This window comes from Lepidochelys olivacea, assembly GCF_965140295.1.
Source record: "Lepidochelys olivacea isolate rLepOli2 genome assembly, chromosome: 7".
Lineage (NCBI taxonomy): Eukaryota > Metazoa > Chordata > Testudines > Cheloniidae > Lepidochelys > Lepidochelys olivacea.
Window position 1 is genome coordinate 12804186 of NC_140417.1, and position 15758 is coordinate 12819943.

Sequence of the window (15758 nt, forward strand, 5' to 3'; positions counted from 1 at the left end):
TATACTCACAACCAGCAAATAAACTTAGGGTTTAGCTGTTGTGAAGGCCGGATCAACTGTCCACTTTAGTCAATGGAAATAATCCTGTTTCCTTTGCTGGGCTTTGGGCAAGGCCCTAATTAAAATATTGAATTCCTAGATTTATCTGTGACTTTTACAAGCAACCCAAACTTAGCTCCCTTGCACAGAGGTAGGTTTTCCCCCTCTGCATCTGGTTGTAAATTTCAGCAACCTTATAGTCACAAATTGGCTGAGTTACAGTTACTGAGAAAATTCTGACTGTATATTGGTTGATTTTACATGATTGAAATGTAAACCATAGCACTGACTCAGTATAGATTTTTGCATTCAGTTTCCTTATCCAAAACAAATAAATTATACTACCATCTTTCTTATTAGCTTGCAGAATGTCTCTCCTATTACCTCATTTGCTTTATAACATCTTTTCCCAAGCCTAATGTGCCATTTTATTCACTTCCTGTCCAAAAATAATCTCACCTAAACAATTTTGCTGGAGGTGGACAACAATGGTTCCCTGGTGCATCAACACTTTCTAATTGTTACTATTTTAAAAATCTGTAACCCCAGTGGTAATAATCCCCATGAGTCCTACCCCTTCACTCAGTCTGGTGTTTAATGTGTGTTTATAATCATTTTTGTTCATCACATCAGACAAAGCTCAGAGGGGAAAAACATGGAAAGGTCACATTTCCCAGGTAGCAGTGAAGTAGGAAACTGCATGAGAAATCCAAGTACTCACAAAATCCCCTCCCCTCTTTTCTGGGTAAAGTCTTTTAAGAACATGGGTGACAGATTGGTCATAGTTTGTCTTCACCTTCCTGCCAAACACAGGGGAAAATTCAATGTTACTCTATGGAATAAACGGGTTATTCAAGGAAAATACACAGACATAAAAGCCAACCTTTCCATTCGGTTCAATATGTTCCAGAGATTCCAAATGCTCACTAATTCAAAAGAAGTTAATTTGGCTAGGTGGGGAAAAGAAAAGTAGAGGGAGGTGGAGAAAAACAATGCTGAAAGGAGTCTCAAATGATGTGGCATTAATTAACTTTCAGAACACTCTAATGTAAGGAATCTGCGATGGTAATAATTGCTTACCGCACCTGCCTTATATAGGGAGGGTATAAAGTTTTGTCTCTGGTGGAAAACGGAGAGGTCTGATTTAGATGCAAGAAAAGAGTCTGGTGTTTTATTTAGTCCCTTTGATTTAATTAACTTAGATAGTGGGCTCTCTATGACCGCCCTTGGCCCTTCAGTTCCTTATTCCAAGGGTCTTGCCAGTAAAGTGCTCCCCCACCCCACTATTCAACCATTATTTTCCTTTTCTTGATTTTTGCCCTTTTTCTTTGCAGTTTTCTGTTGTGCCATCCATGGTACAGTTACTGAAGAGGGATGGACTACGTGCAGTCAAGAATATGCTATTTTGTCCTGTGTCTTTCCAAAGTGCTCTGTTGGTGGTCTCCCAGGCACCGCATCTCAGGGGCTTCCGAAGGTGGCTCCTTAACACAGGCCCCAAAGGTCCCTGGCTGTGGCTTTCAACTCTTGGCCCCTGATTATCAGAGGGGTCCTGGGGCATCTCCAGCCCCGTGCCCCTCCTCAGCCACGCTCCCTGGGATGGGGTGCTGAGGGTTCTGCCGCATCCCTGGCTGGAATAGTAATAACAGTCACCAAATAGATGGTCTCCAGCAGCAGCACCCCCACTATAGAAACTGTTCCAGCACCCAGGGAGTTTGGAGTCGCTGTTCCCAGCTCTCCACGCGCTCCCAAGCCTCCAGCGTGGCGGAGGAGGGGGGAGTGGAAAGTGTGAACATGCTGGGACGGCACCCTGCGCTCCTCGCCCTCTGGCAGCTGGGGAAGGAGACGGGCACTTAGCTGCAGCCCGCTGGGAGAGAGGGGTGAGCCTCAGCTGGGGGGAGAGCCACCCAGCGCTGGAGCCCGGGGAACCCCGCCTCGCTCTGCTCCTGCGTTGGAGAAGATCCCGATCTTCCCACGCGCCCCTGGGTTGGGAGCTGTGCGGCTCATTCCCCACCTCAAGGGGCTGCCCTGCCGCGGCTCAGCCCTTCCGCTGATCCGGATTGACGCGACCCGAGGGAGCGGCTGCATCAGGTGGGAGCTCCCCACCTGCCTTAGAGTTGGGGAGGGGGGTGGGTCCGGCTGCCTTGCCAACTGCTCCCCGCCTTGCAGCTGAATCAGGTGGAGGGGAGGAATTTGCACGCACGCACCCCTTTTTGCAGGGCTGGCTTTTGCTCTGCTGCTGCCCCCGATCCCCCGGGAGGAAGGCAACAGCTTCCAGCTGCGGTAGAGGGGCGTGTGCCGGGGAACTGCAGGCTGCCGCCCCTCCCCGCACCTTCCCCAGCCTGGCTGGGTTGTGCGGGTGCTGGGGAGCGCGAGCTGCTTGGCCAGCCCCAGAGCAGCCGCCGCTCTCTCTCTGTGTGTGTGTGTGTGAAGCAGGGGGGGAGATTTGGGAGGTTTAGGGGCTCGTTGCCATGGCTCCCGGGAAGCTCCGCCGAAGGAGATATTGATGCCAGTCACGGAGGGAGCCTTCTTCCTTTCAGCGCGTTCCCCCTTTTTGGTGGGGAAGGCGAAGCGATTAATTCGGAGCGCTGGGACAGGGGAGCCGCTGCCCAAGAACCGCAGCTCCAGCCGGGCGCTTCTCCCTTTCCCCTGCGAACTCCGGGCTCTACCCAACGAGGGACCTTAACCACCAAAAAGCAAGCCCCCTCCCCGCCCGCCCTGAGCTGGAACCAGCAAGCCCAGGTACTGGTTGGGTAGACGTGTGGTTGGATGAGGGTAGAAGGTGGGAAGTGGGGTGGGAGGGGGTATTTTTCTTTGATAGGGGGTTGAGGCCAGTGGGTTTCTTGCTGGCAAAAAAGCCGCTCTGCCCAGGGGAAACATCAGATCCGATGTTGGGGTGGGGGCAGGCAAGGCGATAGTGGGAAGCTGAGGCAGACATGCTGAGGCAGGGGGTTTAAAGGGCTCGGAAAGCAGCTGATTGCACTGAACCCTCATGCCTACGTGTGTGTGTCAAGCAGGCTCTCCCTGGAGCAGAGCGGCTGGGCTGGAGTTAAACCCCCAACAGCGGCGTAGCTTTATGGATGTGCCTAGTCGCTGGATGCAAACTGCAAACGCTTTAACGCTCGGCGGAGCCTTGGAAAGTACCCAGGGAACTCAGATCAGTACTATTGTGCGAGGGAGCTGGGTTGGCAGGTCTTAATTGAGCTCTGGAATCTTTTTGCTCTTTGGCTTCGCTTCACAGTGCCTCTAGGACAGAGATCGTCCCCCTCGCACGTGTTTTGGGGAGCAAGATCCCAATTAGTCCTTCACGCATTTTCTGAGTCCGAGGCATTTTGAGATGGTCTGTCCTTATTGTACAGGCAGTTTTGATGCATTTTTCTTAAACGCATGCTGTGACACACCGTGCAAAACTGTTGTCCAGCGAAAGTTTGCACTGCAGGGAAATAAGGGGAAACTTTCAGCAGAAATAGCAGGCGAAGAAGAGAAGATCTGTTTGGTATCTGTGTAACTAAGATCACAAACACAAATAGCTTGAGGTGACTGTTAGTTTTAGGATTGTTTCTTCTGAATTCACATTGTTTTGTGAAAGTTCAAGTTTGCAAGCCTCAATTTCAGTTTCCGTTGGGGTTATATATTTTCAGATTCTTGTGGTGGTGGTGGGGTAGGGGGGCGAGTGTCGTTTTTCAGTAGTCATCTCTTTTTCTTACAAATATTTAACATCTTTTATTAAAGTTGTGGTAATTCATTTTTGCAGTAAAATGTAGATGAACTCACCAAAAGTAGGGAGAAATGCAAGAACCAATTGGTCTTAGTGATGTATGGTAGTTTAATGGTATTCTCATTGTACAATCCAAGTTATTAATCAAAAGATGCATCTGTTTATAATTTTGATAACCACAAAGTTTTATTTAATAAGTGGTTCCACTTACATTTTCTGATTGCATAATTTCAGTAGGCTTTTATGCAATGTAGTAGAATAAATTAACAAACAGCCCACAGAAGACTTTGCACCAGGAAACAGAAGTTGCCTTTTCACACACAGCTCATCACTAACATTATTTGGGTCCAGTTTTTGACATGACATGTTTTAGACAGGTGGACAGAGAAGTTGTAAAAATCATGTCTGAAAATGCAGTATGTTTTCATACATCATTAATCGATAAAAAGCCATATATATAGCCATATATATTTATTACTAGTCATTAGAAGTAGTGTAATCTGATACATATTGTTGGGAAATTTCTCAATTTGTTTGACTGTGCAGTGCTATTTTATCTGACAAAGTTAAATTATGTTGTTGAAAATAAGTGTTAATGGAATGATATTTGGAAGAACTTCATAAGCACCACTGAGCACTACTGAATAAATAGTATGAACTGACCCCTAGTGCTCCTCAAAGAGACAGATTGTGACTTATACATTTAAAAAATCTCCCTTAAGGGAAAATATAGAATATTCATTTTAGAAGATGGTGACCAAATTTGGAAACATTGGAGCAGTTCATATGATCATTGGCACATTATAACCCATGATCCTTTGCATGCAGATCTTATTTACTTAACAACATATTGTTTCCAAATTTGGTCACCATCTTGTAAAATAAAAATATAGAATATTCATTTTAGGGAGGATTTTTTTAATGTGATATATCATTAATGTCCTAATATGACCTTTTGTGGTATCTTCAAAGTACTGAATGATTTGCTCTTAGAAAGGCAATTTGTTTTTAATGAAATTGAAAAGGCTTGTGAACCAAGCTTCTGTATTACTTACTCAAGCAAGGGTCCTTTTGTTGTCAGTGGGAGTTTTGCCTGAGTAAGTTGATTACAAAACCAGGTCCTATGATAACAAGAGCAAGGCATGGGACAAAATAATTTATGCAAGGGAGAAAATAACCAGGATTTGTATGAAAATTCTGGGAAATGTCCATGACCAAAAAATTATAAGCAAATTGGTCTTGTAGAAGTTTTACCATAAATATAAGCGCAGCTTTTACATTCACTGTTTGAAATTTGTAATACAGTACAACATTTTAAACAATCAGAATATGAGGCATTGAATTCTGAAACAGAGACTGAAACAAAACAGTAAGGATACTATGTTTTCAGTTATGTGCATTTTGATTACAGTTTTATCCTTAACTCACTGACTGTCTATAGAGAAAGTAAATGCCAATAATAATTACAATGTGCCACATTTGTAATTAAACTTAATGAGTGAAGGCATAATAGTACATCCCTTTTTTCCAGAAAGCCCAGAGATAAGCATTCCTTTTAAATGAAAGATTATATTATTCACAGCCTTTTAGGTCTACCTAGTGTGCTTTGGACTGCAGCCATTTTGTTTGCCATTAAAAATGTAATTTATCACGTATCACTGGAAAAAATAACAAAAGCTAGCTGCAAATTACATATAGTGATGTTTGTGGACAATTGTTTGCATGATAAGGAAGCTTCCTTCTTCATTTTCCCAGTGGGAGAGGATAGTGACTCCTTTTAAGCAGTACTAATTACTCCATTTTATCTCTCATGTGTTACAATGATGTAGTTAGTTAATTAAAGCTTTGCCCATTAGTAGTATGTTAAGAATAATGAATTAACATATCACATTTCATCAAAAGAACATCTAAGTTTATCTTCTAAGAATGAAAGTGTTACTGTGTTGCAGGAAGTCTCTGTGGCATTCCCAAGGAACAAATTTGTTGGAATTCCTTAGCATGGTGCTTCAGAGCCTGATGAATGACTTGAATTGATCACAAACAAGTGACACTGGAACTATTGGTTGCTTAGCAACCCCACATGATTCCACAATTTTCTTCTGGTACTTGTCCACTAACTAGAAAATTCTGTTTTAGTTAAAGAACATTTTTTGCCAGTACAAAAGCCTCACCATAACTAATTCAGATTATATGTTACTAAAAATGATGTGCCTTACTCTAGTATTGAAGCTGGGTAGCAGAATGTGTATGAAAAAGGGGGGAAGGGACAAAAAAACACATTACTACCATTAACTACAAATAAATGGGTTAGTCTCTAAGGTGCCACAAGTACTCCTTTTCTTTTTGCGAATACAGACTAACACGGCTGCTACTCTGAAACCTGTCATTACTACCATTGCTACTTGGAAACTCAGAATTTGATATGCTCAGTGTTTTATAATAAGTTGCAATTAAATATTTGTCCTTTCTCAGTCAGACATCTGTTGAAAGGAAACCATCAGTGGGAAGCATAATCCCAACAAAGAAATTCATCCACTCAGTGCTTTTTGTCATGCTGTCTTGAAATGTGAGGTCCTGATAGGTCATGTTGAGTTACATCATACTTCATTATGAGTAAATGGAACATAACATGGAACATGCAGTTTGATGATTATCTGAATTATATCAGGGCAGTTTGGCAAATCCTGTAGTTCATATGACTGGAGAACTTCGCTGGGCAGTTCCCAGTAGCAGAGATTTTGTTTTATAAGATACATTTTGTGTATTCTTCATCCAAAGGAAATAACAGATTTAGGACTCAGCAAAGTGAAAGAAAGATAAACACAGGCAGCCTAAATTACAGCAGGTGACCAAGATATAACCGATTTTTAAAATTGTACAGTTAACTAAAGAATTGCTTTCCTGTCAACATCTAACAATAACACTATGATATAGTTCCTCTCAGTAACACTCAGAATCTGGGCCAGTATTTCTGAAGAGTGTCTGTAAGACAATATCCCATGTTTGCTTGATTTTTGGTATCCAAGACTCCCATAATTCCATTTGGAGTTCCTGCATCTGGAATAATAGCAAGATGCAGCCTTATACTCCAGATCCATATTGCTTCATATGGAACGTAGAAAACTGCTTTGTGTATCATTTTTAAATAGATCAGAAATGACTTTTATGAATTCAGAACAAAAAGGATTCAATGTAAAACTACAGTTCAGATTTTGATTGAAGAGAAGTCGGGGAAATTCAGGGTGAAGGGTTCACCACAAAAATATTTCTGCCCCTTTATGTGTATTGATACAGTAGAAACTCAGAATTATGAACACCACAGTTATAAACTGACTTGTCAACAGCCTACCTCACCTGGAACCAGAAGTATGCAATCAGGCAGCAGAAGAGAAACACATACACACACCCACACTCCCTGAGGTGAAAGGGGGTGGGTAAGAGGTGGCTGCCGGTACAGGCCCGTATACAGCCGACGTTAAACTTTGACGTCCCCCTTCCTCTCCCTCCCCTGGCCCTGCCTGTAGGGTCCTGTTGTGGCAGCGTTTTAACGTCACTGCCCCTCTTGCCCTCCCTAGGCTGCCGGGGGGGGGGAAGGGGGAAGGGGCTGGGGGGGGAGGGGGGAAGGGGAAGCTTGCTCAGCTGCAGCAGCCGGAGCCCCATGCCCTTTAAATCGCCACCGGAGCCCTGGGTGGTGCGGGCCGGGCAGCGCTGAAGGGCTGGCTGGGGGTGGCTGACCCCAGTCCCGCCCCTTCTGCCCAAGGCCCCACCCCTTCCAGGGGCCCGGAGCTAGGCCCTGTACCAGTAAGACTTTAAGTTACTTTCACCCCTGCTCCAACCCCCAAATACAGTACAGTACAGTGTTAAATGTAAACTACTAAAAATAAAAAAGGTGAAGTTTTTTAAAAAAAATTGACAAGGTAAGGAAACAGTTTCATTTAAATTAAGATGGTTAAAAGCAGCATTTTTCTTCTGCATAATAAAGTTTCAAAGCTGTATTAAGTCAATGCTCAGTTGTAAGCTTTTGACAGAAAAACCATAACGTTTTGTTCATTTATGAACAACCTCCATTCCCGAGGCATTCGTAACTCTGAGGTTCTTCTGTATATGGCCTGATTCTGGCTGTCTGTGTGCTTTTGCACACCCCGTCAGCCAATACCTAGATGTAAGGCATCTTATTAATAAAAGTGTTTGGAAGTTAACTGAATGTATTATAGTCTCCCCACAATTAGGTTCACCCACGTCAGGTATCCCATAACACTTTTTGCATTAGTTGCCGTAAGCTTTTGGCATAAGTAAATGGAAAAATGGGTCTGGATCAGGACATAAAGTGTTTTCCCCACAGGAAGAGAGAGAGAGTTATTCTCCTAGGACAGTATTTGAATGTCCCAAAGGAAAAGGCCAAGATATATGAATAGTCTACCCTGGTACAAACCTAAGAGGTGTCCTCATGCCCCTTGGTACTAGGATTGTATTTGTTCATAACAAAGAGATAAGGGGCACACTGTGGTACCACAGAAACAAGGTGGAAAGCTGATTGGTTGAGTTTAGTTTCAGATGTCGCACATCTTTTCCTTGTGAATAGGTTGGATGTAAAAAGACGACTTTAGGGGTGTAAGTTCGAGGGCACACCTTCTGTGTAAGGCAAATGTAAGACTGCTGCTTGTGAGACAGCATCCTGGAGACTGGTATTGTATTGAACCTTTTCCCTGTACTATATTATTATAATCTTGTAGCAATTAACCTGACCGATATAATTTGGTCTCTTGAATATATTTCATAATGAACTAAAGTGTGGTCAAGCAATTGACTATTCAATTTATCAACAGTGCCAAAACCACGTCGTACAGGGTAGAATGCCGTGTAGACACTTGCTGTTCAGATTCAGGCGAAAATCAAAAGCTGTAGAGAGATTTCTCCACGTGTGGCCCCTGGCTGGAATCGTGGAGAGATTTTCCAGGGTGGAGCATAGCGATTTAGGATGGTAGTGGTCATATCTGTGTGAGTATGTGTCCATTGATCTCAACATGAATTGCACATCCCCACTATCTATCTGTGTACTTATGTCGCCGTTATCACTGTGGGTTCTGAGCACCCCTGCTGATCGTTCTTGCTCCTAGTAAAATAATCCATGTAGGGGGGTATTGAGGTGAGAGTCAGGGATGATGGTGGCTACAATAATGTTGCTTTTGCTTAGAGTGAAAGCTTTTAGGGACAGGGGTTGTCTTTTGTTCTGTTTTTACAGCACCTAGCACAATGGGGTCCTTGTCCATGATCCACAGTCATGGATGCTTTCACAGGATACATAATAATAACATTAATGTCTGCTTGTTTTGGGTCCACTTCCATGGTGAACCAGAATCTGACCCCAGAATGTGTAAATAAGAGTTAATAAAACCATTCTTGCAAGAGTGTATTACAAACTATGTGCGTATGGTCCTGTTTCCAAACAACCTAGGTGTATGCATAGCAAGAAACTTTGGACTGGATCCTGGCATCATTCTGCTGTTAGCTCTCCCCTCAAGGTCAGTGGGAATTTCAAAGGTAGGCTGACAGATCTGAACTCTGCAAAATAATACGGCTGTTAAAAAATAATCACAAAAAAAAACACACACTGCTGTAACAACTTAAAGCCCCCAAACCAGTGAAAAATCACAAGACTCCAGATCATACTAATCTTATGTGGATGGATATGGATATTTTGTTCAATATCTTCATAAATGATCTGGAGGATGGTGTGGATTGCACTCTCAGCAAATTTGCGGATGATACTAAACTGGGAGGAGTGGTAGATACGCTGGAGGGGAGGGATAGGATACAGAAGGACCTAGACAAATTAGAGGATTGGGCCAAAAGAAATCTGATGAGGTTCAATAAGGATAAGTGCAGGGTCCTGCACTTAGGACGGAAGAACCCAATGCACAGCTACAGACTAGGGACCGAATGGCTAGGCAGCAGTTCTGCGGAAAAGGACCTAGGGGTGACAGTGGACGAGAAGCTGGATATGAGTCAGCAGTGTGCCCTTGTTGCCAAGAAGGCCAATGGCATTTTGGGATGTATAAGTAGGGGCATAGCGAGCAGATCGAGGGACGTGATCGTTCCCCTCTATTCGACATTGGTGAGGCCTCATCTGGAGTACTGTGTCCAGTTTTGGGCCCCACACTTCAAGAAGGATGTGGATAAATTGGAGAGAGTCCAGCGAAGGGCAACAAAAATTATTAGGGGACTGGAACACATGAGTTATGAGGAGAGGCTGAGGGAGCTGGGATTGTTTAGCCTGCAGAAGAGAAGAATGAGGGGGGATTTGATAGCTGCTTTCAACTACCTGAAAGGGGGTTCCAAAGAGGATGGCTCTAGACTGTTCTCAATGGTAGCAGATGACAGAACGAGGAGTAATGGTCTCAAGTTGCAGTGGGGAGGTTTAGATTGGATATTAGGAAAAACTTTTTCACTAAGAGGTTGGTGAAACACTGGAATGCGTTACCTAGGGAGGTGGTAGAATCTCCTTCCTTAGAGGTATTTAAGGTCAGGCTTGACAAAGTCCTGGCTGGGATGATTTAACTGGGAATTGGTCCTGCTTCGAGCAGGGGGTTGGACTAGATGACCTTCTGGGGTCCCTTCCAACCCTGATATTCTATGATTCTATGATTTTTAGCTCATTAAAGCTCCTCATCTTTATTGTTAAGGGGGAAAAAATCCCCTCAAAACATGGCAGTCCCATCTGCAGAGCATTCCTTGTTTATGTACAGAACTGCTGTCTGTTCCTTTGTATCTGTTTTCTCCCCATCCCTGGAACAATTCCTATCCCTCATGTGACTTCCTGACCAAGCACAAAGTTATACATTTGATGTCCTTGTCAAGAACCTGATGCAGCCAAATGGGCTGGGTGCAGTAATGGAATCTGGCCTACTAACGGAGGTGGCAAATAATGCCTAATGTATCATTTTGTGACAACCAAAGAGCAGGGCTTTTTTGTGCATTCCCCTGAGGAATTAAGAATAGCCCCAGTAACCTAAAGTAGTAAAGGAAGGTACAATACCACTTAAGGGATTTAGCCTTATTGTCAATTACTGGGACATGGATGGTTGTTCCTGCTGGTTGGAGCAGGCATTGGTAGGCAGGAATCAGAGGCCAGTGTCAGAGCCAAGGGTCCCAGCCAGAGACAAGAATCTGAGCCCGTGGTCAGAACCAGGTTACCTGGAGGGAGGCAAAACTGGAGTGGGCTGGGAACAAACAGGCAGAGTTATCATAGCCATAGGCAAATGCTTTGAGTAGTTGCTGAACTGCAGCTTGAGAGCTGGTCTGCTGAGTCTTCCAACCAATCTGGCAGTGCATCCAATCCGGCAGCCTGCTGCACTCCTTAGGGTGCTCTGAGTCTGGCTCTGCTGCAGGCCTTGATTCCTGACACTTATTTAGAAAAAGTATTACATACATTCTAGGAAAAGCCCATTACAAACATTTCTGACTTAATGCTAGTGCTGTCTGACATCTGAGCATCATTTAAGGTTTGATTTGTTTTTTTATTTTTCTCCCATGAAGCTGTGGCCCAAAGACAAAAATAATTTTTGTTTGCTCTTTTTTGCATCTGATTTGTGCATGCACTTACGTAGACCATTTGTATGTACAAATGCCTTATTTATGTATGCTGTGGCAGTAATTGCCTGTGTCTGTTAGGTGAATGTGCATGGTAAAAAATGGTGCTGACCCAATGTCTCCAATTGATTTCCTTTGCTTCCTCTGGGTAACTGTACCAAACATTCAACATAGTTGGAAATACAATGGACTTTTATGATATTTTAATATTTGTTGAGGATTGTTTTGTGCCCTGCACTGTAGATGTGGCTTCCAAATATTTGTTTCTCTTTCTCCACCCTATCCCCAAGTATGGGAGATTGAGTTTGAAACTGGGGAGGGACGGGGGGAAGCCATACATTATAAATGGTCTCTACCAGATCAGCATTACTGTTTATATCATTATACAGTGTTAGTTGTGCTAATATTAATCAGCGTAACTCAGGCCCCGATCTTGCAAGCTGTTCCATCCACCAGGGCCCTCATAAAGCTTCATGGAAGTCACTAGGATTTTGCATAGATGAAGACAGAATCACCAAGGCTTAAGTTTAGGTGTTTTTAGGTCTGCGAGTAGTACGGTGACAACACTATTGTTCATGTGAATTTCCTTGTGTTCATGATACTTTTAGGCTAAATGATGACGCTTTCATATTTCCCAGCCTATTGAATTAGCTGAATAATTCGTGACTGTAGTAGGTGAATCATGTATTTGAACAATTTTGTGACACTTTTTGAATACAAAACCAACAAGGAGTCTGGTGGCACCTTGACAACATGAAAGTTTTTGAATACAGTATTTGATCAGTCTTAGCTTTCATTATTTGCTCAGTGCAAATATGGGTCACCCTTGGAGAGGCTAGTGCTCATTTGAGAGCCAAGGGAATGTTGCTTTCTGTCATGAGGTGTACAGACCCCATGCTGTACCACCTGCTAAAGGGTTAATGGGGGATGAGTTGCCCCCTCAGCTGGGACTAATTGGTGGCCCTACAACAGCTGAGGAGATAAAAAGGCTGCAGGTTGGAAGGGAGGGGTGACTGACAGAGAAGTTGAGAACCACAGAAAGCAGGCTCATTCAGCAATGGACTGGAAGGAATCTGCTTAGGTAACTGGACCTCTAGAAAAAAGAGGATCATGGAGTGTGAGTCTGGGAAAGCCTACAAGAGAGGCATGGTGGAAAGCAGTAAGAGATTGCAAAAAACCAGTTCCAACAGCTTCCCACAGGGTCCTTGGGCTGGGACCCGGAGTTTGGGGTGGGCCTGGGTTCCCCTACCAACCTAGCAGAGGGGTTAGTAAAGTCTGAAGGACAAAGGCAGCTGAACGCCAGGCAAAGCTAATCTTAAGGTAGATACTGTTGGTCCTTTGCTAGGGTTACCAGCCTCCTGACCTACCAGAATTTTTACCACCCCAAGCGGTGAGAGATTATTAATGATCTGGCTGGAGGGCTGATGTTATAAGGAACAACCAGACATGGGATTAAATAGCAATTGGCTGAACAAAGGGGCAGCAACCTACTCAACCGTGAAGGGGTGCCAGTGGCTGAAAACAGCCCCGGATACCATCCCCTTAGGATTCTCAAACTTTCAGAATGTTTCCTGGTACTCAGTCCCTGGGCTCTTCCTTCCACCTGATGAGAAACCGGCAACTGTTCTTTTCAGGTAGTTTATTCCTTCCAGGGAGGAAAGACATGATACTTGCTTGATGTAAAAACAGCTCAGAAGTGAGGAAAAATTAGAGTTTGTGGCCCTGGGGTTTCTGGCAGGTACCCTCCAAATAAATGCCCTAATTGCAGAAGTCAGGCCAATGTTGAAGAGTTCCCCCATAGCTCTTTCTACCTAAGTTTTGTGAGAAAGAAAAAGGTGACCTGCAGCCTTGTTATGGCCTCTTCAGGGAACCTGCCTCTTGCTTCTCCTCTCCTCTAATGTGTCTCTGCCTGGGAATTCTGAATAGTAAGGAGGAAGACATTCCTCTGCTATATGGGTGTTCACATCTCTGCAGCTGTGGCTTCCTTGTTGAGCTGCCTTTTATTGACTGCTCAAGGATGGTCCCTTCTGTAGCTGCTGGTGCTTCCTCCATCCTCCGGGAGCAGGAGGCTACATAAGGGTCGCATATTTATGGAATAAGTTCATTTGTAACCATTGATCTTGCTTAGAGGTGGCAACATTTTTTTCTCATGGGGGACACGGTGATTCCATTTTAAGGGTATGCATTTCACTGGTGTTCTCTTGGGTAGGAAGTAGATGTACACATAGCATGGAAGTTCAAGCCCAAATCTTCAAGAATTTGGTCTTAGTAAAATGCAAGACAGGGATGAGATTTTTCGAGAGCACCTAGGTGACTTAGGGACTCCAGTCTCTTTGACTTTCAATAGCTTTCTATGGGACTGGTGCTGCTAAGTAATTTAGGAGTTTATGAAAATTGCACCCCAAATGCCTATAAGTAGCAATGATCATTAAAAGCTAGTTGTCTCAGCATGCACATTCCACAGGTCAAATCCTACAATCTACTCAGGCTAGAATTCCAGTAAAAGTCAGTGAGGTTACTCTTGTAAGACTACTTGAGTGAGTTGCAGCATTGGGCCAACCTCCCTTTCACTCTGCTTCTTTCTCCCACCCAGCTATATCTCTCCCACACCTCTTACTTCTGCAGTTTGACAGCATTTCACTGTCAGACTTTCAGCCAGTTAACACATAAGAAGTAATCTCCAATGCTGCTTGTTGTGCTTCCAAGGCACTTTAAAAGGAGGGAAAAGGAAGGGCTGGCCTCTTGGGACGTATTCCTACAGCTTGAAAGAGCACTTTTTAAAATGCATCATGCAGCTTGTCTCCAGCATGTTGCATTGTTACAAGTCTGATGCATCTTTAAAACATTTCACCTTGGGTTGTTATTGCAATTGCCATATCTAGTTACCCAAAGGTGTTAGCTTTAATGAAGAATTGGCCTGCTCACCTGAGTAAGGAGAGTTTGCCTTGAGAGTCCAGAATAAATCAATGGCTAATTTACAAATGCTAACAAAACAGATACTTTTACATTTGGAATGTTTCATGTAGGTTGCTGCTAATAAGAATTAGCACCTGTAAAATTCATCAAGAATTTATTATTGATAACTCTGGTGCACTGTCCTGTCTAAATGGTACATGACAATTACGGAGTGCTCAATGTGCTCCCAACCCTGCTTGTTCCCAGCGCATGTTTCGGTAGGTCTTTATTTGCTCTCCTCTCTAGGACCTTGCTGAAGCAAGGTAAGTGAGCACAAGAGTTAATTGTTTTGATTTTTATCAGGACTACTCATGTATTTAAGTATCTTGCTCAGTTGGGGTCTAGTTCTTTTCTCTTAGCTTTCTGCTTCATTTCTTCATCTCTCTCCAGTAGTGATTTGGTCCTTCCAAAATGCCATTACTGGGGGATGATCTTATGAGTCTTGCATTTTGACCTGAACATGGTCCAAACTATGCTTCCTCTGATCTTCTCTGGTAAGATGAAGTTCTGCTACTGAAAATACTCTACTGTACCCAGGTGACTTATCCTGAGTCAATCTCCTGAAGTGTCTGTCAGGAGCATCACTGCTGTGGTGTTTACTGAATTTGGTGGTGGGGAATAATACTTATGTCATTCACTTAAATTGCAACTATAATTATATTTATGGACGGGGGAAGGAGAAGTAACTGGATGCTTGTTCCCAGTTCCATATGAATGTAGAATACATTTATTTTATCAGACACTTACGGGAGATGGCAGGGGTTCTGGAATAATTTTTATGGTGAGGATTCTGATGATGGAAACCATGTGTTTGTTGTTACTACTTCAAGCCAGGGGTGACGGCAATGCCCCTAGTTCCAGCACCATGAGGAGACGGAGTTGTGGAAGTAGTAAGCATGGTCGGCATAATGTAACAGTGATTACTTATATGACTTCTTTCAATCCTTGTATTACACATGGAAACTGAAGGTACAACTATACTGCAATTAAAGCCCCACAGCTGGCTCAGGCTTGGGCTGAGAGGCTGCAAAATTGCTGAACAAATATTTGGACTTGGGAAACCACAATGGGGCAGGGTCCCAGAGCTTGGGCTCCAGCCTGAGCCGAAACATCTACATGGCAATTTTTAACCCTGCAGCCCAAGCTCTGTGAGCCTGAGTCGGCTGAACAGGCCCAGCCAGGGCTGAGCCCGGGGTCCTTTTTTCCAGTGTACATGTACCTTAAGGGTGAAAGCTTGGTTTTATTGAGTCAATAGCCAAACTCCCATTATCACTTACTCTAGGACTTCAACCCAAGACCAGTGACAAAATATAACTTACAATTTGAGCAGTTTGAAAAATAAACATAGTGGTCCAGACTCTCAGCTGGTATAAATCACATAGCACCATTTAAGTTGATTGAGTTGCACTGATCTACACCATTTAGAGATCTGCCCACTTGTATCATGGATACTACGTTG

The 15758-nt window shown here is 43.7% G+C and overlaps 1 protein-coding gene across 5 annotated transcripts in view; it reads left to right on the forward strand.

Moving 5' to 3' along the window:
• The first annotated feature begins 2077 nt into the window (after positions 1-2077).
• CHL1 (cell adhesion molecule L1 like) overlaps positions 2078-15758 on the forward strand; it is a 195167-nt gene continuing 181486 nt past the window's right edge. For 3 of the 5 annotated variants that reach the window (XM_084635328.1, XM_084635332.1, XM_084635329.1), the window contains exon 1: positions 2360-2778. The gene's annotated coding sequence lies outside the window, so the exon portion shown is untranslated. Of the gene's footprint in view, positions 2128-2358; positions 2779-15758 lie in introns of those variants that run through there. The other 2 variants (XM_084635330.1, XM_084635333.1) reach the window with 2 other exon arrangements.